Consider the following 25,389-nt stretch of genomic DNA (forward strand, 5'->3'; position numbering starts at 1 on the left):
CGCTCGGCTAATTTTGTTTTGTATTTTTTAGTAGAGACGGGGTTTCACAATGTTAGCCAGGATGGCCTCGATCTCCTGACCTCGTGATCTGTCCGCCCCGGCCTCCCAAAGTGCTGGGATTACAGGCATGAGCCACTGCGCCCGGCCAATTTTTGTATTTTTAGTAGAGACGGGGTTTCACTGTGTTTGCCAGGATGGTCTCAGTCTCCTGACCTTGTGATCTGCCCGTCTTGGCCCCTTTTTCTTTTTTTTTTTTTTAGATGGAATCTCACTCTGTCACTCAGGCTGGAGTGCAGTGGCACAGTCTCAGTCTCAGTTTACTGCAACCTATACCTCCCGGGCTCAAGCGATTCTCATGCTGCAGCCTCCAGAGTAGCTGGGATTATAGACACGTGACACGGCACCAGGTAATTTTAGTAGAGCTGGGTTTTTGCCATGTTAGCCAGGCTGGTCTTTAACTCTTGACTTCAGGTGATCTGCCCGCATCAGCCTCCCAGAGTACTGGGATTACAGGCACGAGCCACCGCGCCCAGCTGGGTTCTTTCTTTTTTTTTTGAGATGAGTCTCGCTCTGTCGCCCAGGCTGGAGTGCAGTGGCACGATCTCAGCTCAATGCAAGCTCCACCTCCCAGATTCACGCCATTCTCCTGCCTCAGCCTCCCGAGTAGCTGGAACTACAGGCGCTGCCACCACACCTGGCTAATTTTTTGTATTTTTAGTAGAGACAGGGTTTCACTGTGTTAGCCAGGATGGTCTCGATCTCCTGACTTCATGACCCACCCGCCTCGGCTTCCCAAAGTGCTGGGATTACAGGCATGAGCCATCGCACCTGGCCAAATTTTGTATTTTTAGTAGAGACGGGGTTTCACCATGTTGGCCAGGCTGGTCTCCAACTCCTGACCTCAGGCGATCTGCCCTCCTCGACCTCCTAAAGTGCTGAGATTACAGGCATAACCCACTGCACCCAGCCTATTATAATTATTGTTATTGAGATGGAGTCTCACTCTGTCACCCAGGCTGGAGTGCAATGGCACAATCTCGTCTCACTGCAAGCTCCACCTCCTAGGTTCACACCATCCTCCTGCCTCAGCCTCCGGAGGAGCAGCTGGGACCACAGGCGCCCACCACCATGACCGGCTAATTTTTTTTTTTTTTTGAGACGGAATCTCGCTCTGTCGCCCAGGCTGGAGTGCAGTGGTGCAATGGTTCACGCCATTCTCCTGCCTCAGCCTCCTGAGTAGCTGGGACTACAGTCACCCGCCACCATGCCTGGCTAATGTTTTGTATTTTTAGTGGAGACGGGGTTTCACCGTGTTAGCCAGGATGCTCTCGATCTCCTGACCTCGTGATCCACCTGCCTCGGCCTCCCAAAGTGCTGGGATTACAGGCGTGAGCCACTGCACCTGGCTGGCCTATTATTTTTTAGATAGAGACGTGGTCTTGCTATGTTGTCCAGGCTAGTCTTTAACTCTTGGCCTCAGTGAATCCTCCTACCTTGGCCTCCCAGAGTGCTGGGATTACAGGCATGAGCCACTGCACCTGTCCACCCTTGGCATTTACTAGAGAACAGCAATTTCCTTCAACCCCAGAGTATTTGGAATGTTCCAGAAGTCCTCATTTACAGTCGATTCCACCTGCACCCCCTAAATGGTGGTACTGGGCTTGAACTTGGACCTGTCTGAACTCTGAGCTCTTAACCCCTAGGGTGAGAACCTGGGGTGAGCTCTTAACCCCTGGGGCCTGTCTCACATGTCCGTGTGAAGAGACCACCAAACAGGCTTTGTGTGAGCAACTTGGCTGTTTATTTCACCTGGGTGCAGGCGGCCTGAGTCCAAAAACCGAGTCAGCAAAGGGTGGTGGATTATCATTGGTTGTTACAGGTTTGGGGATAGGCGGTGGAGTTAAGAGCAATGTTTTGGGGGCAGGGGGTGGATCTCACAAAGTGCATTCGCAAGGGTGCAGAGATTTACAAAGAACCTTCTTAAGGGTGGGGGAGATGACAAAGTACATGGATCAGTTAGGGTGGGGCAGGAATAAATCACGATGATGGAATGTCATCAGTTAAGGCTATTTTCACTTCTTTTGTGGATCTTCAGTGGCTTCAGGCCATCTGGATGGATGCAGGTCCCTGGGGATATGATGGGTTAGCTTGGACTCAGAGGCCTGACATTCCTGTCTTCTGATATTAATAAGAAAAATGAAACAAAATAGTGGTAAAATGTTGGGGTGGTGAAAATTTTTGGGGGTGTGATGGAGAGATAATGGGCGATGTTTCTCAGGGCTGCTTCAAGCGGGACTAGGGATGACGTGGGAACCTACAGTGGGAGAGAGTCAACTGAAGAAAGATTTTGGGGTAACGGGTGATATTGTGGGGTTGTTAGAAGGAGCATTTGTCGTATAGAATGATTGGTGATGGCCTGGATGCGGTTTTGTATGAATTGAGAAACTGAACGAAAGATACAAGGTCCAAATAAAAGAAGGAGAAAAATAGGTATTAAAGGACTAAGAATTGGGAGTACCCAGGAAATCCAATTAGAGAGTGCCCAAGGGGGTTCAACGTTATTGTTTGCTTGGTTGGCGAGTTTTTGGGCTTTATCTTTGAGTGTTTTTATTTTGTCATATACCAGGCTAGATTGTTGTAGGTAAAAACAACACTCTTCATTTAAAAATATACAGAGTCCTCTTTTTTTCAGCAGTAAGTCGAGGCCTCAGCGATTTTGGAGGAAAGAGAAATGCAAAGTCAGCAATTGTTTGTTAAAGAAGGATTAGAAATGGCTAGGAGAGAGTGAGTTTGATAGGGTGGTGGAGATAGTTGGGGAGAGGTAGAGGGTGGCACAAGAACAGGAACGAGAATAAGAGTATGTATAAAAGTAACGAATAGGACTTCATCAGGGTGAAAGTATTGGCGTGTACTTTGTCACTGAAGATCTTCTATCCACTTAAAGAGAGACTTAAGGGTGGAAGTCTGAGGTAAAATCAGGTGCCACTGAATACCAAGAGCCTGAGAAACTGCTTCAGTGATTTGACTAATAAAGGCCGGTCCATTATCAGACTGTATAGAGGTGGGAAGGCCAAACCGAGGAATTACGTCTGACAGAAGGGAAGAAATGACTGCGGTGACCTTCTCAGACCCTGTGGGAAAGGCCTCTACCCATCCAGTGAAAGTGTCTACCCAGACCAAGAGGTATTTTAGTTTCCTGACATGAGGCTTGTGAGTAAAGTCAATTTGCCAGTCCTGGGCGGGGGCAAATCCCCGAGCTTGATGTGTAGGGAAGGGAGGGAGCCTGAACAATCCCTGAGGAGTAGTACAATAGCAGATGGAACACTGAGAAGTCATTTCCTTGAGGATAGATTTCCCTGATGCAAAGGAAATGAGAGGTTCTAAGAGGTGTGCTAGTGGCTTGTAACCTACATGGAAGAGGTTATGAAATGATGACAGAATAGAATGGGCCTGTGAGGCTGGAAGGAGATATTTTCCTTGGTCCAAGACCCATTTGCCTTGTGTGGGAAGAGATTGATAGGTGGAAGTTTCAGTGGGGGAGTAGGTGGGAGTGACCAGATGAGAAGGAGAAAAACTGGCTGTGAGGGACAGAAGTTGGAACATGAGGGATAGGAGTTGGAACGCTACACTGCTTTTTTACCTACCTTATCAGCATAAGCATTGTCCTGAGCGATGGGATCTGATGCCTTTTCATGGCCTTTGCAGTGAGTGACTCCAGCTTTCTTTGGAAGTAAAGCGGCCTTGAGAAGAGTTTTTATTAAAGAGGCATTAATGATGGAGGACCCTTGTGTAGTGAGGAAACCTCTTTCTGCCCATATAACAGCATGGTGGTGTAGGATATGAAAGGCATATTTAGAGTCAGTATAAATACTGAGGCGTAGTCCCTTTGCAAGAGTGAGGGCTCGAGTTAAGGCAATGAGTTCAGCTTGCTGAGAGGTAGTGGAGCGGGGCAGAGCAGTACCCTCAATGATAGATGTGGAAGATACTATAGCATAGCCTGCCTTTGCTGGTGAGTGGCGATTAGGCCTGGTGGAACTGCCATCGATAAACCAAGTGTGATCAGGGTGAGGAACAGGAAAAAAGGAAATATCAGGAAATGGGGTGAATATCAGGTGGATCTGAGAGATACAGTCATGGGGGTCAGGTGTGGTGTCTGGAATAATGTGGGAGGCCGGATTGAAGTCCGGGCCAGGAACAATGTAATTGTGGGAGACTCAACAAAGAGTGAGTACAGCTGAAGGAGCCGGGGAGCAGAAAGTATATATATGTGTCAGGTGTGAGGAAGAAAATAGATTTTGGAAGTTATGAGAACTATAGAGAGTGAGTTGAGCATAGTTTGTGATTTTGAGGGCCTCTAAAAGTATGATAGTGGCAGCAGCAGACACGAGGGCTAGGCTAAAACAGTAAGGTCAAGTTGTTTGGACAGAAGGTTACAGGGCATGGTCCTGGCTTTTGTGTAAGATCTCCGACCGCACAGCCCTGCACTTTGGCTTGGAATGAGTGAGAGAGAGCCAGCGTGGGGGCAGCTTCTAGGGCTGTTTTTAAGGAACAGAAAGAGGAGTGGCGAAAGGATGTAGGATCTATAGAGTCAGCTAGGTTTGGTTTTGTGAGTTTACATAATGGTTTAGTCAGGACGGTAAAACTAGGTATCCAAAGGCGGAGTACCTAACCACGCCTAGGAAAGAAAGGAGTTGTTGTTTTGTAGAAGGGGTTGGGGTTTGGGAGATTAGCCCTACACCATCAGCAGGGAAAGCACCTGTGTTTTTCAGAGGTGACAATGTGCTAGCAGCCCTCACTCCCCGTGCTTCCTCAGCCTGGGCGTCCACTCTGGCAGGGCTTGAGGAGCTCGTCAGCCCGCCACTGCACTGTGGGAGCCCCTCTCTATGTTGGCCGAGGCCGGAGCCGGCTCCCTCTGCTTGCGGGGGAAGTGTGGAGGGAGACGCGCAGATGGGAACCAGGGCTGCCCGCTGGGCTCACAAGCCAGTGGGAGTTACGTCGGGCCGGGCGCGGGCTCCGCGGGCCCGCACTCAGAGCAGCCAGTGGACCCAGGGCAGTGAGGGGCTTAGCACCTGGGCCAGCAGCTGCAGAGGTTGCGCCAGGTCCCCCAGCACTGCCGGCCCACATGCACTAAGCTGGAATTCTCAAGGGGCCTCTGCCTCCTCCCCCTGGGGCAGGGCTTGGGACCTGCAGCCCGCCATGTCCCAGTCCCATCCTCCGCAGTGGACTCCCGCGCCGGCCTGAGCCTCCCCAACGGGTGCCGCCCCCTGCTCGGTGGCCCCCGGTCCCATGGACCGCCCAAGGGCTAAGGAGTGCAAGCAGGGCTCGGGACTGGTGGGCAGCTCTGTCTGCAGACCCGGTGCGGGTTCCACTAGGTGAAGTCAGCTGGGCTCCTGGGTCTAGTGGGGACTTGGAGAACATTTATGTCTAGCTAAGGGATTGTAAATACACCAATCAGCACTCTGTGTCTAGCTCAGGGTTTGTAAATACACCAATCAGTACAGTAGTCTGTATCTAGCTAACCTCTTGGGGACTTGGAGAACTTTTATGTCTAGCTAAGGGATCATAAATGCACCAATCAGCACTCTGTGTCTAGCGCAGGGTTTGTGAATACACCAATCAGTACTCTGTAACCTAGTGGGGACTTGGAGAACTTTTCTGTCTAGCACTGTCTAGCTAAAGGATTGTAAATGCACCAATCAGCACTCTCTGTCTAGCTCAGGGTTTGTAAATACACCAATCAGTACCCTGTGTCTAGCTAAAGGTTTGTAAATACACCAATAGGTACTCTGTGTCTAGCTAACCTAGTGGGGACTTGGAGAACTTTTCTGTTTAGCACTGTGTCTAGCTCAGGGATTGTAAACGCACCAATCTGCACCCTGTCAAAACGGACCAATCAGTTATCTGTAAAGTGGACCAATAAGCTCTCTGTAAAATGGACCAATCAGCTATCTGTAAAATGGACCAATCAGCAGGATGTGGGTGGGGCAAGATAAGGGAATAAAAGCGGGCTGCCGGAGCCAGTCAGCGGCAGTCCGCTGGATCTGGTCTTGCAGTGTGGAAGGTTTGTTGTCTCGTTCTTTACAGTAACTCTTGCTGGGGCTCACTCTTTGGGTCCACACTGCGTTTAAAAGCTGCAGCACTCACCACGAAGGTTTGCAGCTTCATTCCTGAAACCAGCGCATACCGTGAACCCACTGGGAATGAACGAACAACTCTAGATGCACTGAGTTTAAAAGCTGTGACACTCACTGAGAAGATTTGCAGCTTCAATCCTGAAGCCAGCGAGACCACGAACCCACCAGAAGGAATAAGCTCCAGATACATCTGAACATCTGAAGGAACAAACTCCGGACGCCATGTTTAAGAACTGTAACACTCACCACGAGGGTCCGTGGCTTCATTCTTGAAGGTGACAAGACTGATGAACCCACCAGTTCCGGACATGTTTGCATGAAGCATTATGAAATCCAGAACAGAATACTGGGTTGTGGAGAGGTTGCAGAGGGAAGTATTGAAGATAGGAGAATATATGGATTTGGCACCACGGAGTGGACAATTTGGTTGATAAGGCACAGATGCTGAACTAACCTGCAAGACCTGTCTGATTTTAGAACAGGTAAAACAGGAGAATTGTAAGGAGAGTTTATAGACTTTAAAAAGCCATGCTATAACAGGTGAGTGATAACAAGCTTTAATCCTTTTAAAGTGTGCTGTGGGGTGGGATATTGGTGTTGAGTGGGGTAAGTGTGATTAGGTTTTAATGGGATGGTAAGGGGTGCATGATCGGCGGCCAAGGAGGGAGTGGGGCATCCTGTACTTGCAGGTTAAGGTGGGAAGATACAAGGAGGAGGTGAAGGAGGCTTTGAACTGGGGCAAAAGCTGGCAATGAGGTGTGGCTGTAGCCCAGATATACTCACAGAAGCAGATAATTTAGTTAAAATGGCTCCACCTAATAAGGGAGGTGGGCAGGTGGGGATAACTAAAAAGGAGTGTAGAAAAGAATGTTGTCCAAGTTGGCATCAGAGTTGGGGAGTTTTAAGAGGTTTAGCAGCGTGGCTGTCAATACAATAGTTAAGGAATGGAGGCAAGGGAAACAGGCCCTTGAAAAGATGGTAATATGGAGCGGGTAGCTTCCATATTGATTTAGAAGGGGACAGACTTACTCCACTTTAAGCGTTACCCGGTGTCCATGACTGTCCAGGGGGCTTCGAGGCAATCAGGAAGCGTGTTTTCAGCTGCTAAGTCAAGATCTGGGAAGGAGTTGGCCAAGGAACATTGGGTTTGGGCTCCAGGGGCTTTAGGAGTGGCAGTGATGTGAGTCGGACGGTCCGACCTCCAGTGGGGGCCCGCACAGAAGAGGGCACGGCTCAGGAGGAATTCGGGGCTGCGGGCATTCCTTAGCCCAGCGGCCAGCCTTTTGGCAGTTGAAGCAAGGCCCACAAGGATGTTTTGAAGGAGCCCCTGGGAGCTGTGGCTTGGATGTTTTGAAGGTTTTGTGGGCTGGAGACGTGGTGGTGGGTTGTCTTACAGTGGAGGCAAGTAGCTGTAACTCAGAAATGCCGTTGTGGTCTGGCTACCTCCTTTCTATTGTTGTACACCTTGAAGGCGAGGTTGATTAATTCCTGTTGTGGGGTTTGAGGGCCAGATTCTAACTTTTGAAGCTTTTTTTTTTTGTTTGTTTTTTGAGAGTCTCGCTGTGTCGCCCAGGCTGGAGTGCAGTGGCCGGATCTCGGCTCACTGCAAGCTCCGCCTCCCGGGTTTACGCCATTCTCCTGCCTCAGCCTCCCGAGTAGCTGGGACTACAGGCGCCGCCACCTCCCCCGGCTATATTTTTGTATCTTTTAGTAGAGATGGGGTTTCACCATGTTAGCCAGATGGTCTCGATCTCCTGACCTCGTGATCCGCCAGTCTCGGCCTCCTAAAGTGCTGGGATTACAGGCTTGAGCTACTGCGCCAGGCCCTGAAGCTTTTTTCTAATGTCAGGAGCTGACTGGGTGAGAAAATGCATATTAAGAATAAGGCGGGCCGGGCGCGGTGGCTCAAGCCTGTAATCCCAGCACTTTGGGAGGCCGAGACGGGCGGATCACGAGGTCAGGAGATCGAGACCATCCTGGCTAACACGGTGAAACCCCGTCTCTACTAAAAAATACAAAAAACTAGCCGGGTGAGGTGGCGGGCGCCTGTAGTCCCAGCTACTCGGGAGGCTGAGGCAGGAGAATGGCGTCAATCCGCGAGGCAGAGCTTGCAGTGAGCTGAGATCCGGCCACTGCACTCCAGCCCGGACGACAGAGCCAGACTCCGTCTCAAAAAAAAAAAATAAAAAAAAAAATAAGGCGGCCTTCTGGCCCCTCTGGGTCTAGGGCGGTAAAGGGTTGCTGCTAAACAGGCCGTGAACTGGGCTGGGTTTTCGTCTTTACCTTGCGTAGTTTGTCATAATTAACAGCTTTGTCAGCTGCCTTTTAAAGCTCTTTAGGCAGAAACCACGAAATCTCACCTAGCTGTGCCTGGAGAATCTGCCTGATGGTTCCATTGGGGATCTTCCCGGGGAACTGCTCTAATGCCTTCCCGGAGGTCTGGCTCATGAAGCCGGCAGTTATCGGCGTGAGACTGGGCTAGAGAAAAACACTTTCCCGTTCATCTGGGGAAGAGGGTAGACGTTAGGGCGACATTTAAGTCACTCCAGGTTAAATTGTAGGACAGAGTCAGAGGTCGGAATTCCTGTATCTCTTTAGTGGGGTCTGATGAGAAAGAGCCTGAACACTGGCTGACTTGGGAAAGGTCTGATAGAGAAAAAGGCACGTGTACCCTGACTGTGCCGTCAGCTCCAGCCACGTCTGTAAGAGGAAATTGTTGGGCAGGTGGAACGAAACCGTAAGCCGGACCGGGTGAGAGGAGGGGAGGTGATAGAAGGATTAGAGGATTGGGGAGCAGAGGCTGAGGAAGAATTGGGACCTAGCTTGGCCTGGGGAGGAGCAGCCTGGGGAGGAGCAGCCTGGGGAGGAGCAGCCTGGGGAGGAGCAGCCTGGGGAGGAGGGGGGAGGTCAGATGGGTCTGTAGAAAAGGAGGATTCAAAGGACTCAGAGCTTGGGGTGGAGACTGAAGGAACAGACAGGAGAGAAAGAAAGATTTGGGATGAGTCGCATTGGGGGCAGAGACTAGGGAGGGACCAATGTGTAAAAGAGCGCCTGGACGTCAGACACCTCAGACCATGTGCCTTTTTTTTTTTTTTTTTTTTTTTTTTTTTTTTTTTTTGAGACAGTCTCGCTCTGTCACCCAGGCTGGAGTGCAGTGGCATGATCTTGGCTCACTGCAAGCTCCGCCTCCCGGGTTCACGCCATTCTCCTGCCTCAGCCTCCTGAGTAGCTGGGACTACCGGCGCCCGCCACCTCGCCCGGCTAGTTTTTTGTATTTTTTAGTAGAGACGGGGTTTCACCGGGTTAGCCAGGATGGTCTCGATCTCCTGACCTCGTGATCCGCCCATCTCGGCCTCCCAAAGTGCTGGGATTACAGGCTTGAGCCACCGCGCCTGGCCCATTTGCCCATTTTTCTACAAAAATTATCTAGATCTTGTAGGATAGACAAATCGAAAGTGCCATTCTCTGGCCACTTGGAAACTAGTGTCGAGTTTGTATTGGGGCCAAGCGGTATTGCAGAAGAAAATAAGACGCTTAGATTTTAGGTCAGGTTTTTTTTGTTTGTTTCTGTTTTTGTTTTTGTTTTTGTTTTTTTGAGACACAGTCTGGCTCTGTCGCCCAGGCTGGAGTGCAGTGGCGCAATCTCGGCTCACTGCAAACTCTGCCTCCCGGGTTCACACCATTCTCCTGCCTCAGCCTCCCGAGTAGCTGGGACTCCAGGCGCCCGCCACTGCGCCCGGCTGATTTTTTGTATTTTCAGTAGAGACAGAGTTTTACCGTGTTAACCCAGGAGGGTCTCGATCTCCTGACCTCGTGATCCGCTGCCTTGGCCTCCCAAAGTGCTGGGAAAACAGACGTGAGCCACCACGCCCGGCGAGAATTTCCTTTTTTTTTTTTTTTTTTTTGAGATGGAGTCTTGCTCTGTCACCCAGGTTGGAGTGCAGTGGCGCCATCTCGGCTCACTGCAAGCTCCGCCTCCGGGATTCATGCCATGCTCCTGCCTCAGCCTCCCGAGTCGCTGGGAGCACAGGCGCTCACCGCCGTGCCCAGCTAACTTTTTTTGTGTTTTTGTTGTTGTTAGTAAAGATGGGGTTTCACCGTGGTCTCGATCTCCTGAGAGTGCTGGGATTACGGGCGTGAGCCACCGCACATGGCCAAAGGGGTTTTCAGTTCTTGAGAACACAGGCTAAGGAAGAAAAAGGAGGAATGGAGGGTGGAAGGTTGCCCATAGTGAAGGAGGCAAGTTTTTAAAGAAAAGGATAGAGACAGGGAGAAGGGGGGGGTGGGGAGCAGCCAAAGCAGGCGTCCCCGCAATTGACTTGCCACCAAGGTAATGTGGGTGAATGACCAAGGCAGGCGTCCCCATGGAGATCAGACACCAGTGGAACGTGGGTGAATAATCAGAGCGGCGTCCCCGCAATGATTAAACACCAAGGGAAGGCTGCCTTTCTGAGTCCATGACCGGCGCCGGAGTTTTGGGACCACGGATAAAATGTGTCTCCTTTGTCTCTACCAGAAAATGAAAGGAATTGAAATTTAGGGAGTGACTGCAGGGTGGCACCAAGATTGCAAGGAGAAACAGGTTGAGGGATAGAGAGGTTGGAGAAGAAAGTAAAAAGAGGCCGCTTACCCGATTTGAAATTGGTGAGATGTTTCTTGGGCTGGTTTGTCTGAGGAGCCGAGGTCGTAGATGGAGTGAGGGTGAGGACAGCGCCCTGGTCTCCTGAAGGAGTCCCGCTGACCCGGGTTTTCAGCACCAAATGTCTCACGTGTCCGTGTGAAGAGACCACCAAACAGGCTTTGTGTGAGCAATGTGGCAGTTTATTTCACCTGGGTGCAGGCGGGCTGAGTCTGAAAAAGGAGTCAGCAAAGCGCGGTGGATTATCATTGGTTCTTACAGGTTTGGGGCTAGGCGGTGGAGTTAAGAGCAATGTTTTGGGGGCAGGTGGTGAAATCTCACAAAGTACATTCTCAAGGGTGGGGGGATTTACAAAGAACCTTCTTAATTAAGGGTGGGGGAGATGACAAAGTACAGGGATGAGTTAGGGTGGGGCAGGAACAAATCACAATGGTGGAATGTCATCAGTTAAGGCTATTTTCACTTCTTTTGTGGATCTTCAGTGGCTTCAGGCCATCTGGATGGATACGTGCAGGTCCCTGGGGAGATATGATGGCTTAGCTTGGGCTCAGAGGCCTGACAGGGACAACTCTAGAGTGAGGAGACACGTAATCATTTTTCCTTGCAGTATTACAACTGGAAACGGTACCGTCATTGTCCCTCTGCAGGCCTCACAGGCAGCTAACACCACCACAAACAAATCAGCCAGAACCATCACTCTGAGTGGGTCCCCAAGGGTGCCAGTTCCCCAGGGCCCAGTGCCTTCCAGGGTGAGGTCCCCAGCAGGTGAAGCTCCTAGCAGGTGAGATTCAGTGTGGCAGGGTATCTGGGAGCAGGTCCCAGCAGGTAAAGTCCCCAACAGCTGAGATCCTCAGTAGGTGCAGCCTCCAGCGGCCAAGGTCCCCAGCAGGTGAGGTCCCCAGCAGGCAAGGCTTCTGCAGGGGAGGCTCCTGACAGCCGTGAAGTCCAGCATGTGAGTTCCCAGGGAAGTGAGAAGGGCTGGCCATGAAGGACTCCAGCAGGTGAAGACCCAGGCAGATGAAGTTCCCGGGAACCCAGGCCCCACACCGGCCTCTCAGGTGAACCAAGCCGCTATGCTACGCACCGTCTGGTACCTGGATTCCTCCTGCAGTTTCCAGCAGGCCTTGCAGAAATCCAGTGCCCAGCTGAAGGAGCGAGGCTGCAGCATCTCCCGCCAGCGAAAGTAGCTCAGGTAGCGGGCGTGGTCCTTGTCCAGCTCTTGCAGGTATCGGGCCAGGTCCTTGGGGCTCTGGAAGTCATCCACGTGGATGAAGGCATCGGGCGGCAGGAACCTCTCATAGTTGCTTCTGCTGGGCCCCAGCACCACGGGCACGGCCCAGGCCTCCAGGGCGTTCCTCCACAGCTTCTCGGTGATGTAGTCGGGGTTCAAGGAGTTCTCAAAGGCCAGGTAGAACTTGTACCGGGACAGTGTTTCCATCATGGTCCCCTTGGGCAGGGGCTTGTGGGATTTCCCGTACACATCCACCTTGAGATGGGCCTGCAGGCTCTGGTAGTAGCGCACCCTGGCCGAGTCCGGCTTCCAGTTGGACACCGCCCAGGCCACCAATTCGGTCTTGGCCGAGAGGTTGAGCGGTGGGTGGGCAGGCTGGCCGGACCACGGCTCCAGCCAGCCGTAGGGCGTGAAGATGTCGGAGTCACTGCGGTAGGACACGGTGAGATTGAAGTATCCGTCCAGGGCTTGCAGGTGCCAGCAGTGCTTTGGAGACTCCATGCTGAACCAGATCCAGCGCTACCCCTGCCGCCTCGGGGAGCGTGGGAGCTGGGGCACTGGGGTTGTACATGATATCCCGGTGGTGCACGATGACAGCGTCTGCCTGTGGGTACACCTTGCGGTCGGCAGTAATACGGCAGTCGGCCATGCCAGGCACCATCTCTGAACAGCGGGACAGAGCCACGGGGATGTGGAAAGGCCACGTCCACAGCAGGATCAGGAGGGTGGGGCGGGTGGGAGTGGTGTCCTGTTGGGAGGACCCATTGGGAGCCCCAGTGACAGGTGCCACTGCCATGTACCCTGACCTAGGGAACCCAGTGGCATCGTCTCGGGACACACGCAGGTAGGAAAAGAAACAGCCACCAGCAACTGAAACAGCAGCGTGGCCAGACAGCGGCGCCACGGCCATTGTGGCTTGGCCGTGCCCAGGGGATCCATGCGTCAGAGTAGCTGGGAAGAGAGGAGAGAGGAGTGTGAGGGTCATTGATGACAGTCACCTGCTTACCAAAGCTCCCGGCCATGAGTCCTGAGAGGAGCTGCTATTATTCCTGTTTGACAGATGAGAAATCTGAGACCAAGTGACTCACAGCAAAAATCAGCACAGCTGGTGTTCGAACAGAGGGAGCTTGGCCCAGAGTCCACTTCCTTCCACCTATTAGACAAGACCTTTCCTGGAATCCTAAGTCTTCCTCAGTCTACTAAAATACAAATGCTCTGGAGGCAGGGGAAGAAGGCATAGCCGGTCATCATTGCTTCCCGTGTCCCTGAGGCAAGGCTTGAATCCATGACTCAGCCAGAGAAAGGTACAATGGGATTGGGTTTTGCAGGTAATATATGAGCTGACTGGCCAACTACAGTGGCTCACACCTGTAGTCCCAGCACTTTGGGAGGCCGAGGTGGGCGGATCACCTGAGGTCAGGAATTTGAGACCAGCCTGGCCAACCTGGTGAAACCCCATTTCTACTAAAAATTCAAAAATTAGCCAGGTGTGGTGGCGCACACCTGTAATCCCAGCTACTCAGGAGGCTGAGGCAAGAGAATCACTTAACCCTGGGAGGCAGAGGTTGCAGTGAGCCAAGATGACACCACTGCATTCTAGCCTGGGCGACAGAGGGAGATTGTGTCTCAAAAATAAATTTTTAAAAGCTGGGTTTCGTGGCTCACACCTGTAATCCCAGCACTTTGGGAGGCTGAGGTGGGTGGATCACTTGAGGTCAGGAGTCCAAGACCAGACTGGCCAACATGGTGAAACCCTGTTCCTACTGAAAATACTAAAATTAGCTGAGTGTAGTGCTTCATGCCTGTAATCCCAACTACTCGGGAGGTTGAGGCATGAGAATTACTTGAACCTGGAAGGTGGAGGTTGCAGTAAGCTGAGATCGTGCCACTGCACTTCAGCCTGGGTGACAGAGCAAGATTCCATCTCAAAAATTAATAAAAGACCAGCCTGGGCAACATGGCAAAATCCCAACTCTACTAAAAATACAAAAATTTGCCGGGCAAGGTGGCATGTGCCTGTAGTCCCAGCTACTTGGAAGGATTGCTTGAGTCTGGAAGTTTGAGGTTGCAGCGATCTGTGATCATGCCACAGATGTGTAACTCCAGCCTGGGTGATAGAGTAAGACCTTGTCTTAAAAAAATAAGGCTAGGCTCGGTGGCTCATGCCTGTAATCCCAGCACTTTGGGAGGCTGAGGCAGGTGGATGACGAGGTCAGGAAATTGAGACCATCCTGGCCCACATGATGAAACCCCGTCACTACTAAAAATGCAAAAAATTTGCTGGGTGTGGTGGCGGGCACCTGTAGTCCCAGCTACTCGGGAGGCTGAGGCAGGAGAATGGCCTGAACCCAGGAGGTGGAGCTTGCCATGAGCCAAGATTTCGCCACTACACTGCAGCCTGGGGGACACAGCGAGACTCCGTCTCAAAATAAATAAAATAAAAATAATACATGATAAACTTGACTTATACACCTGAAATGGGTTCGCTGTATGGTTTGCAAATTATATCCCGATGAAGCTGTTTTCAAATAACATAGCGGTTGCCTGCTTTCTCTGTTGGACCGAATTGGTCTAAACCTTGCACTGTGAGGCGGAATACCCTGCAGGTCACCTGGGTGATGAAAGGGGATCCGTACGCCAAGTGCCAAGTTCACGCCAACGTTCTGAAAAGAGACTCAAAACACAGGCCTTCAGGGGACAGTCTGAGCCCAGAGTGGGAGGGAGGTTAAACTTTGACCAGTTACTGCTTTGCCCTATTGGACTCTAGAGTCTCAGACACAAGGTACATTTTTTTTAAAGTAATTGATATTAAGATGGAATTATGGCCAGGTGCAGTGGCTCAAGCCTGTAATCACAGCACTTTGGGAGGCCGAGATGGGTGGATCACGAGGTCAGGAGATCGAGACCATCCTGGCTAACACTAAAAATCTCTACTAAAAAACTAGCCGGGTGTAGTGGCGGGCGCCTGTAGTCCCAGCTACTCGGGAGGCTGAGGCAGGAGAATGGCGTGAACCCGGGAGGCGGAGCTTGCAGTGAGCTGAGATCTGGCCACTGCACTCCAGCCTGGGCGACAGAGCGAGACTCCGTCTCAGAAAAAAAAAAATGGAATTATGTTGGTCCTGGATTTATGGTAGCCTCTCCTAGAAGACAGTGAAGTCTTTGTCAGTGACTTTCAGGAGGGTAGATTGGGAGAAACGGGTGATTGGGGGGGGGCGATTAGGACTCAGATCCCACCCAAGTTGAACCCAAAATACTTTTTCCTAGAAAAAGATTAAAAAATGCTACTCTGCTGGGACATCACAACGATCAGGAAGCAAAAAACACAAAAACGGCTGGGCGTGGTGGTTTGTGCCTGTAATCCCAGCACTTCAGGAAGTCGAGGCGGGCGGATCACTTGAGCCTAGGAGTTCAAGATCAGCCTGACTGGCTGGGCAAAGTGGCTCACGACTGTAATGCCAGTACTTGGGGAGGCTGAGGCAGGCAGATCACCTGAGGTCAGGAGTTTGAGACCACCCTGGGCAACATTGTGAAATCCTGTCTCTACTAAAAATACAAAAATTAGCCAGGTGTGGCAGCAGGCGCCTTAATCCCAGCTACTCGGGAGGCTGAGGCACGAGAATCGCTTGAACGAGGGAGGCAGAGGTTGCAGTGAGCCGAGATTGTGGCACCGTACACCAGCCTGGGTGACAGAGCAAGACTCTGTCTCAAAAACAAAAAACCACAACAAAAAAAAAAAACACAAAACAAGTCTAGCCTGAGGCAACATAGTGAGACCCCATCTCTACAAAAAAAAAAAAAAAAATTAGCAGGGTGAGGTGGCACACGCCTGTAGTCCCAGCTACTCCAGAGCCTGAGGCAGGAGGATCGCTTGAGCCCAGGAGTTTGAGGCTGCAGTGAGCCATGATCGCGTCACTGCACTCCAGCCTGGACAACAGCAAGATTCTGTCTCAGAAAAATAATAAAATTGCATCTTAAGTCCACCCCAGGCAGGCAGGGCCCGGGAGAATCCAAGGCCAGAAAAGATAAGTGGGAATAGGCTGTTGACGGGGTTGGGGTGCAGAGGGGACTCCGTTCCAGAGCTCTGCCAAGGAGACGGATAAACGTCTCTCTTTCCTCCCAGTTTGGCAAATCACCCAGAACCTTCCATGCCCTCTCCCACGGTGGTGCATGCCACACCCACAAAGACCCCTGCCTCCAACTAGGGGGTGCTGGCCACATTCCACGTCGTGGACAGTTTGGTGACGCTCCACTGGGATTTTGTGCCAGCCCAGCCACGTCTTGAATCAGGGCAGACAGGCTAGGGGCTGAGGGGAGGAGCAGCGGAGCCAGGAGGCCTTTCCTGGGAGGTCTCCCAGGCATTCTGGGTAGGGAAAAAGGTAGAACGGGATAACTTACCTGGAAAGGCAGCGAGCAGTGGATGAGCGCAGCTCACCAGGAGGCCATGGCAGGTCTCCTAGGGCGGGCAGGAAGTGGGAACAGAGGAGGAACAAGCAAGTGTGTACTGCAGCACACACCTGTCACCAGGTTACGTAGGGTGGTGTTCTCCCCTGCAGCCGGGATATTGTCTGGAAGCCAATTTCCGGGGTGTCCTAATCTCGCCCGTAAGACTGGATGTGGTGCGGGAATTTGGAGGCCCAGGACATGACCCGGGCTCCACCTGTAGCCTGAAGTCTACCTGGCTTTGGGTGCATAGCTGATCCATCCATAAAGTGAAAACGCTGATCTAAAGCATTGATTCTCACAGTGGGTTCCATGGGGGGCCCCATGGGTTTCTTGGGAGATGGTAAAGGGAGAGAAGTGAGCAGGATTTTTTTTTTTTTTTTTTTTTTCTTTGAGACGGAGTCTAGCTCTGTCACCCAGGCTGGAGTGCAGTGGTGCGATCTCGGCTCACTGCAAGCTCCACCTCCTGGGTTCACACCATCCTCCTGCCTCAGCCTCCCTAGTAGCTGGGACTACAGGGCTAATTTTTTGTATTTTTAGTAGAGATGGGGTTTCACCATGTTAGCCAAGATGGTCTCGATCTCCTGACCTCATGATCCGCCCACCTCAGCCTCCCAAAGTGCTGGGATTACAGGCATGAGCCACTGTGCCCGGCCTTGAGCAGAATTTTAACCATTCCGCCCATTCAGTCAGTCAATCAACAAACATTGCTCGTGCACCTATTATACACCAGACCCAGGGAGACTGCAGGGAGCAAGTGGGTGAGTCAGACAATACATGGCTTTTGCCAGGGAACCATTGGTCAGGCCTCTGAGCCCAAGCTAAGCCATCAAATCCCCTGCGACTTGCATGTGTATATCCAGATGGCCTGAAGCAACTGAATATCCAGAAAAGAAGTGAAAATAGCCAGTTCCTGCTTTAACTGGTGACATTCCACCATAGTGATTTGTTCCTGCCCCGCCCTTACTGATCAATTGACTTTGTGACAATACACCACCCGTGCCCTTGCAATAATGTACATTGTGATATTCCCCACGTTTGTGATATTCACAAAGGGTGAACATACTTTGTACAATACACTCTCCCCACCCTTGAGAAGGTACTTTGTAATATCCTCCCGCCTGCCAATAAGAAGGTACTTTGTAATATTATCCCCCCAACTTAAGAAGGTACTTTGTGGCCAGGCGCGGTGGCTCACGCCTGTAATCCCAACACTTTGGGAAGCCAAGGTGGGTGGATCACGAGGTCAGGAGATCAAGACCATCCTGGCTAACACGGTGAAACCCCATCTCTACTAAAAATACAAAAAAATTAGCTGGGCTTGGTGGCAGGTGCCTATAGTCCCAGCTACTCAGGAGGCTGAGGCAGGAGGATGGTGTGAACCCAGGAGGCAGAGCTTGCAGTGAACCAAGATTGCACCACTGCACTCCAGCCTGGGCAACACAGTGAGACTCCATCTCAAAAAAAAAAAAAAAAAAAAAAGGTGCTTTGTAATATTCTCTCCCTGCCTGTAAGAAGGTACTTTGCAATATTCTCCTGGCCTTTGAGAATGTATTTTGTAAGATCTACCCTCTGCCTGCAAAAAATTGCTCCTAACTCCACCACGTATCCCAAACCTATAAGAACCAGTGATAATCCCCCCACCCTTTGCTGACTCTCTTTTCGGACTCAGCCCGCCAGTACCCAGGTGATTAAAAGGCTTTATTGCTCACACAAAGCCTGTTTGGTGGACTCTCTTCACACGGACACATGTGAAATTTTGTGCCAAAGACCCAGGACGGGAGGACTCCTTCGGGAGACCGGTCCCCTGTCCTCGCCCTCACTCCGTGAGGAGATCCACCTGCAACTTCAGGTCCTCAGACCAACCAGCCCAAGGAACATCTACCAATTTCAGATCAGGTAAGCAGTCTTTCATTCTCTTCTCCAGCCTCTCGCTACCCTTTAATCTCCCTGTCCTTCCAATTCCAGTTATTTTTCCTCTGTAGTAGAGACAAAGGAGACACATTTTATCTGTGGACCAAAAACTCCAGCGCCGGTCATGGACTCGGGAAGATGGTCTTCCCTTGGTGTTTAATCACTGCAGGGACCCCTGCCCTGGTCATTCACCCACATTCATTGGTGTCTGATCACCGTGGGGACGCCTGCCTTGGTCATTCACCCACATTCCCTTGGTGGCAAGTCAGTTGTGGAGATGCCTGCTTTGACTGCTCACCCACATTACAGCCCAGGGCTGCTCACCCCCCACAGCCCCACTTCTCCGTGTCTCTGCCTTTCTATGGGCAACCTTCTGCCCTCCATTCCCCCTTCTCCCTTAGCCTGTGTTCTCAGGAACTTAAAACCTCTTCAACTCACACCGGACCTAAAAACCTGACTGCCATATTCTATGATACTGCTAGGCTCCAACACAAACTCAACAATGGTAATGGCCAGAAAATGGCACTTTCGATTTCTCCATCTTTCAAGACCTGGATGATTTTTGTCGAAACATGGGCAAATGGTCTGAAGTGCCTGACATCCAGGCATTCTTTTTTTTTTTTTTTTTTTTTTTTTGAGACAGAGTCTCGCTCTGTCGCCCGGGGTGGAGTGCAGTGGCGCAATCTCGGCTCACTGCAAGCTCAGCCTCCTGGGTCCACACCATTCTTCTGCCTCAGCCTCCCAAGTAGCTGGGACTACAGGCACACACCGCCACGTCCGGCTAATTTTTTGTATTTTTAATAGAGACGGGGTTTCACCATGTTAGCCAGGGTGGTCTCGATCTTCTGACGTTGTGATCCACCCGCCTCGGCCTCCCAGAGTGCTGGGATTACAGGCATGAGCCACCGTGCCCGGCCACATCCAGGCACTCTTGTACACATTGGTCCCTCCCTAGTCTCTGCTCCCAATGCGACTCGTCCCAAATCTTTCTTCTTTCTCTCCTGTCTGTTCCTTCAGTCTCCACCCCAAGCTCTAAGTCCTTTGAATCCTCCTTTTCTATGAACCCATAACTGACCTCTCCCCTCCTCCCCAGGCTGCTCCTTGCCAGGCCAAGCCAGGTCCCAATTCTTCCTCAGCCTCCGCTGCCCGACCCTATAATCCTCCTATCACCTCCCCTCCTCACACCTGGTCCGGCTTACAGTTTCGTTCCATGACTAGCCCTTCCTGACCTGCCCAACAATTTCCTCTTAGAGAGGTGGCTGGAGCTGAAGGCAGAGTCAACGTAAATGCTCCTTTTTCTTTAGCCAACCTCTCCCAAATCAGTTAGCATTTAGGCTCTTTTCCATCAAATATAAAAACCCAGCCCAGTTCATGGCCCATTTGGCAACAACCCTTAGATGCGTTACCACCTTAGACCCAGAGGGGCCAGAAGGCTGTCTTACTCTCAATATGCATTTTATCACCCAATCCGCTCCTGACATTGGAAAAAGCTCCAAAAACTAGATTCCGGCCCTCAGAATCCCACAACAGGACTTAACCTTGCCTTCAAGGTATACAATAATAAAAAAGAGACAGCCACATGGTAATGTATTTCTGAGTTGCAATTACTTGCCTCCACTGAGAGAGAAACCCCAGCCACATCTCCAGCACACAAGAACTTCAAAACACCTAAACTGCATCTGCCAGGCATTCCTCCAGGATCTCCTCCCCCAGGATCTTGCTTCAAGTGCCGGAAATCTGTCCACTGGGCCAAGGAATGCCCACAGCCTGGGATTCCTCCTAAGCCGTGTCCCATTTGTGCTGGAACCCACTGGAAATTGGACTGTCTAACTCACCCAGCAGCCACTCCCAGAGCCCTTGGAACTCTGGTCCAAGGCTCTCTGACTGACTCCTTTTCAGATCTTCTTGGCTTTAGCAGCTGAAGACTGATGCTGCCTAATGGCCTCGGAAGCCCCTTGGACCATCACGGATGCCGAGCTCCAGGTAACTCTCACAATGGAGGGTAAGTCCATCCCCGTTTAATTGATACAGGGGCTACCCACTTCACATTACCTTTCTTTCAAGAGCCTGTTTCCCTTGCCTCCATAACGTTGTGGGTATTGACGACCAAGCTTCAAAACCCCTTAAAACTCCCCCACTCTGGTGCCAACTTGGACAACATTCTTTTATGCACCCTTTTTTAGTTATCCCCACCTGCCCAGTTCTGTTATTAGGCCAAGACATTTTAACCAAATTATCTGCTTCCCTGACCATTCCTGAACTACAACCACATCTCACTGCTGCCCTTCTTCCCAACCCAAAGCCCCCTTCATGTCTTCCTCTTGTATCCCCCAACCTTAACCCATAAGTATGGGACACTTCTGCTCCCTCCCTAGCAACCAGTCACACGCACATTACTATCCCATTAAAACCTAATCACCCTTACCAAGCTCAACACCAGTATCCCATCCCACAACAGGCTTTAAGGGAACTAAAGCCTGTTATCACTCGCCTGCTATAGCATGGACTTCTAAAGCCTATCAACTTACAATTCCCCCATTTTACCTGTCCAAAAACTGGACAAGTCTTACAGGTTAGTTCAGGATCTGTGCCTAATTGACCATATTGTTCTGCCTATCCACCCTGTGGAGACCAACCCATACACTCTTTTGTCCTCAATACCTTCCTCCACAACTCACTATTCCATTCTTGGTCTTAAAGATGCTTTTTTCACCATTCCCCTGCACCCCTCATCCCAGCCTCTCTTTGCTTTTACCTGTACTGACCCTGACACCCATCAGTCCCAGCAGCTTACCTGGGCTGTGCTGCCGCAAGGCTTCAGGGACAGCGCTCATTGCTTCAACCAAGCTCTTTCTCATGATTTACTTTCTTTCCACCCCTCTGCTTCTCACCTTATTCAATATTTTGATGAACTTCTACTTTATAGCCCCTCCTACAAATCTTCCCAACAGGACATCTTCCTGCTCCTCCAACATCTATTCTCAAAGGGATATCGTGTATCCCCCTCCAAAGCCCAAATTTCTTCCTCATCTGTTACCTACCTTGGCATAATTCTTCATGAAAACACAAATGCTCTCCCTGCTGATCGTGTCCAGCTGATCTCTCAAACCCCAACCCCTTCTACAAAGCAAAAACTCTTTCCTTCCTGGGCATGGTTGGGTACTTTTGCCTTTGGATACCTGGTTTTGCCATCCTAACAAAACCATTATAAAAACTCACAAAGGGAAACCTAGCTGATCCCATAGATCCTAGATCCTAAATCCTTTCCCCACTCCTCTTTCCGTTCTTTGAAAACAGCTCTAGAGACTGCTCCCACACTAGCTCTCCCTGACTCATCCCAACCCTTTTTCATTACACACAGCTGAAGTGCAGGGCTGTGTGGTCAGAATTCTTACGCAAGAGCCAAGACTGTGCCCTGTAGCCTTTCTATCCAAACAACCTGGCCTTAGTGTTTTAGGCTGGCCCTCATGTCTGCATGTGGCAGCAACCAATGCTTTAATACATCTGAAAACTCTCAAAATAACAGGCTATACTCCACTGACCCTCTACAGTTCTCACAACCTTCAAGCATTAATATCCTCCTCGCACCTTTCACACTTACTGTCAGCCCCTTGACTCCTCCAGCTCTATTCACTCTTCATTGAAACCCCAACAGTAACTATTGCCCAAGGGCCCGATTTCAACCCAGCTTCACACTTAACACTCAGCACAAGTCCTGAACCACATGACTGTTTCCCTAATACACATATCATCTTCCCCCTTTCCTCAGATTTCTGTTCTTCCAATTCCAAACCCAGAACACACTTGGTTTATCAATGGCAGTTCTTCTAAACCCAATCAGTTTTCACCAGCTAAAGCTGGATATGCTGTCATGTCACACACCTCCATTATTGAAGCTGCTGCACTTCCTCCCTCCCCAACTTCCCAGCAAGCCGAACTAATTGCTTTAACTCGTGTGCTCTCTCTCATTAAAGGAATGCACATTAGCATTTATACTGACTCCAATATGCTTTCCACATCCTCCATAACCATGCTGCCATCTGGGCTGAAAGAGGCTGCCTTACCATACAAGGCTCTTCCATTATCAATGCCTCCCTAACAAAGGCCCTCCTTAAGGCTGCAACCCCTGCCTCCCGGGCTCACGTGAGTCTCCTGCCTTAGCCTCCCAAGTAGCTGGGGTTACAGGTGCCCGCCACCGCGCCTGGCTAATTTTTGTGGTTTTTTTAGTAGAGACGGGGTTTCGCCATGTTGACCAGGCTGGTCTCAAACTTCTGACCTCATGATCCACCCACCTTGGCCTCCCAAAGCGCTGGGATTACAGGCGTGAGCCATCGTGCCCAGCCAAGGCAGTGCTTTTGAGGCACACAGAGGACCTTGGTGAGGCCAGAGGAAGCCTCGGCCACCATTCTGGGGCAGAGGACCCTCATCACTTGCCAGGACACCTGGAACAGCCTCCTTTTCCTCCCCGCTCTCCTCTGCTCTGTCCCGATGGCCTGTGCCCAGCATATCCTGATACAGCGTCTCAAACCACACATTAATACGGTAACCTGGCCTGGCACGGTGGCTCACACTTGTAATCCTAGGGCTTTGGGAAATCGAGGTGGGAGGATCTTGAGGCTAGGAGTTCAAAACAGCCTGGGCAACACTGAAAGACCTCTCACCTGAACAAAACCATTAAAAAGGCCAGGCAAGCTGGCTCACGCCTGTAATCCCGGCACTTTGGGAGGCCGAGGCGGGTGGATCACCTGAGGTCAGGAGTTCGAGACCAGTCTAGCCAACATGATGAAACCCCATCTTTACTAAAAATACAAAAACTAGCCAGGCATGGTGGCGGGTGCCTGTAATCCCAGCTACTCAGGAGGCTGAGGAAGGAGAGTCGCTTGAACCCAGGAGGCAGAGGAGCCAATATTGCACCACTGTACTCTAGCCTGGAAGACAGAGCAAGACTGTCTCAAAAAAAAAAAAAGTAAAAATTAACGTGGTGGTGCACGCCTGTACTGCTAGCAACCAGAGAGGCTAAGGCAGGGGGATCATTTGAGCCTAGGAGTTGGAGACTGCAATGAGCTATGATCGATGCACTGAACTGGAGGCTTGATGACAGTGACACTTCATTGCAAAAAAAAAAAAGAAAAAGAAAAAATGTTTGAGCGCAGGGGCTCACGCCTGTAATCCCAGCGCTTTGGGAGGCTGAGGCGGGCAAATTGCTTGAGCTCAGGAGTTTGAAACCAGCCTGGGCAACATAGCGAGACCTCATCTCTACAAAAGATAAACCGAATTAGCAAGGCATAGTGGCACATGGCTGTAGCCCTAGCCACTCAGGAGCCTGAGGCAGGAGGATCTTGAGCCTGGGAGGTGGAGGCTGTAGTGAGTCGTGGTCATGCCATTGCACTTCCAGCCTGGGCGACAGAGTGAGATTCTGTGTCCAAAAAAAAAAAAAGAGTAACCCCACTGCTTGAAGCTTTGCATAGCTTCCTATCACCCTGGTGCTAAACATGCCACCGCTGACCATGGCTGGATGTGGCTCGGCCCCAGAAGCAGCACTGTCTCATATTCCACTTGTGAAGACCCAGCCTAGTTTCCTTCAGCTCCTCCAACGCGCCTGGACCACTGCGTTGCACAGATTATTTTTTTGAGACAGCGTCTCCGTCACCCCGGCTGGAGTGCAGTGGCATGATCTAGGCTCACTGCAACCTCCTCCTCTTGGATTCAAGTGATTCTCTTGCCTCAGCCTCCTGAGCAGCTGGGATTACAGGCACCCACCACGACACCCGACTAATTTGTGTATTTTTAGGAGAGACAGGGTTTCACCATGTTGGCCAGGCTGGTCTTGAACTCCTGACCTCAGGCGATGAGGGAAGCTGGAGTGAGAAACCCAAGGGTAGGTCTCTAGTGGAGGGCCACAGGGCTCTGCCCATTCCACAGTTGTGATCACCAGGCAATGGGTGGCTGGGCTGGCTGAGACAATGGTGCTCCTGGGAGCTAAGTCCACACTCTGGGCTGAGCTCCAATCACACCTGAGGCCAGATGCTGCTTAAACCCCAATAGCAAGAAAGTAGAAGTTGATAAATGCTTTATTGGGTCATTAAGGAATCCTGGTCAATCTGGCCACACCTGCCCTCCGCTGCATGCCCTGTCCCTCCACAGGGACTGGAAATGAATGCCATGCTTTTTTTTTTTCTTTCTTTCCTGCTTTTTTTTTTTTTTTGAGACGGAGTCTCACACTGTCTCCCAGGCTGGAGTGCAGTGGCCCAATCTCGGCTCACTGCAATCTCTGCCTCTCAGGTTCAAGTGATCCTCCCGCCTCAGCCTCCCAACGAGCTGGGACTACAGGCACATGCCATCATGTCTGGCTAATTTTTGTATTTTTAGTAGAGATGGAGTTTCTCCATGTTGGCCAGGCTGGTCTTGAACTCCTGACCTCAAGTGATCCACCCACCTCAGCCTTCCAAAGTGCTGGGATTACAGGTGTGAGCCACCGTGCCCGGCCACATGCTCCTTTTGACACAACACGGCAGAAGACAGATTCCTGGTGAGGTCACCCCACCCCACTCAAATGTGGTCATTACCACACTGGCACTGTCGCCCACGGAGCTCCTGCCCTGTCCCCAAGATCTGCCCTGGCAGCTCATGGCCCACATCTAATTGGCCCTCACTGTGAATCCCTTCTTGTGTCCTTTGAACTGGTTCCCTCCTCCTGTAACATCCAACCCCAGTCCACCTTGTTCGCGCAGCCAGGAGTCAGGAGGGCTAGAGGTGGGGTTTGGGATTGCAACCCAGGCCCCTTGGCTATCAGATCCACAGCTGGACCAGTCTCCGACCACTGAGATCTGGAAGAGGAGCTGCAGCCCATTGCCAGAAACTGTGTGTGCTTATCCTGAAATTGCTATGTGACCTGAGAGATTCCCTGGCCCTCTCTGAGCAGGGCTCACCAGGCTAGTGCTGGATGGGATCTCCCTGCCAAAGAGCTGAGCCCAGAGCCCAAAGTGGGGAATCACGAGGACCTCCTCACTGGGGTCTCTGCCCTCATTGGA

At 51.2% G+C, this 25,389-nt stretch overlaps 1 pseudogene; it reads right to left on the bottom strand.

The window, feature by feature from the left end:
- Positions 1-10,247: 10,247 nt before the first annotated feature.
- On the bottom strand, positions 10,248-16,800 carry LOC105484865 (3-galactosyl-N-acetylglucosaminide 4-alpha-L-fucosyltransferase FUT3-like; annotated as a pseudogene).
- Between the last annotated feature and the right edge of the window lie 8,589 nt (positions 16,801-25,389).

This window comes from Macaca nemestrina, chromosome 20, assembly GCF_043159975.1.
Source record: "Macaca nemestrina isolate mMacNem1 chromosome 20, mMacNem.hap1, whole genome shotgun sequence".
NCBI classification, from domain to species: domain Eukaryota; kingdom Metazoa; phylum Chordata; class Mammalia; order Primates; family Cercopithecidae; genus Macaca; species Macaca nemestrina.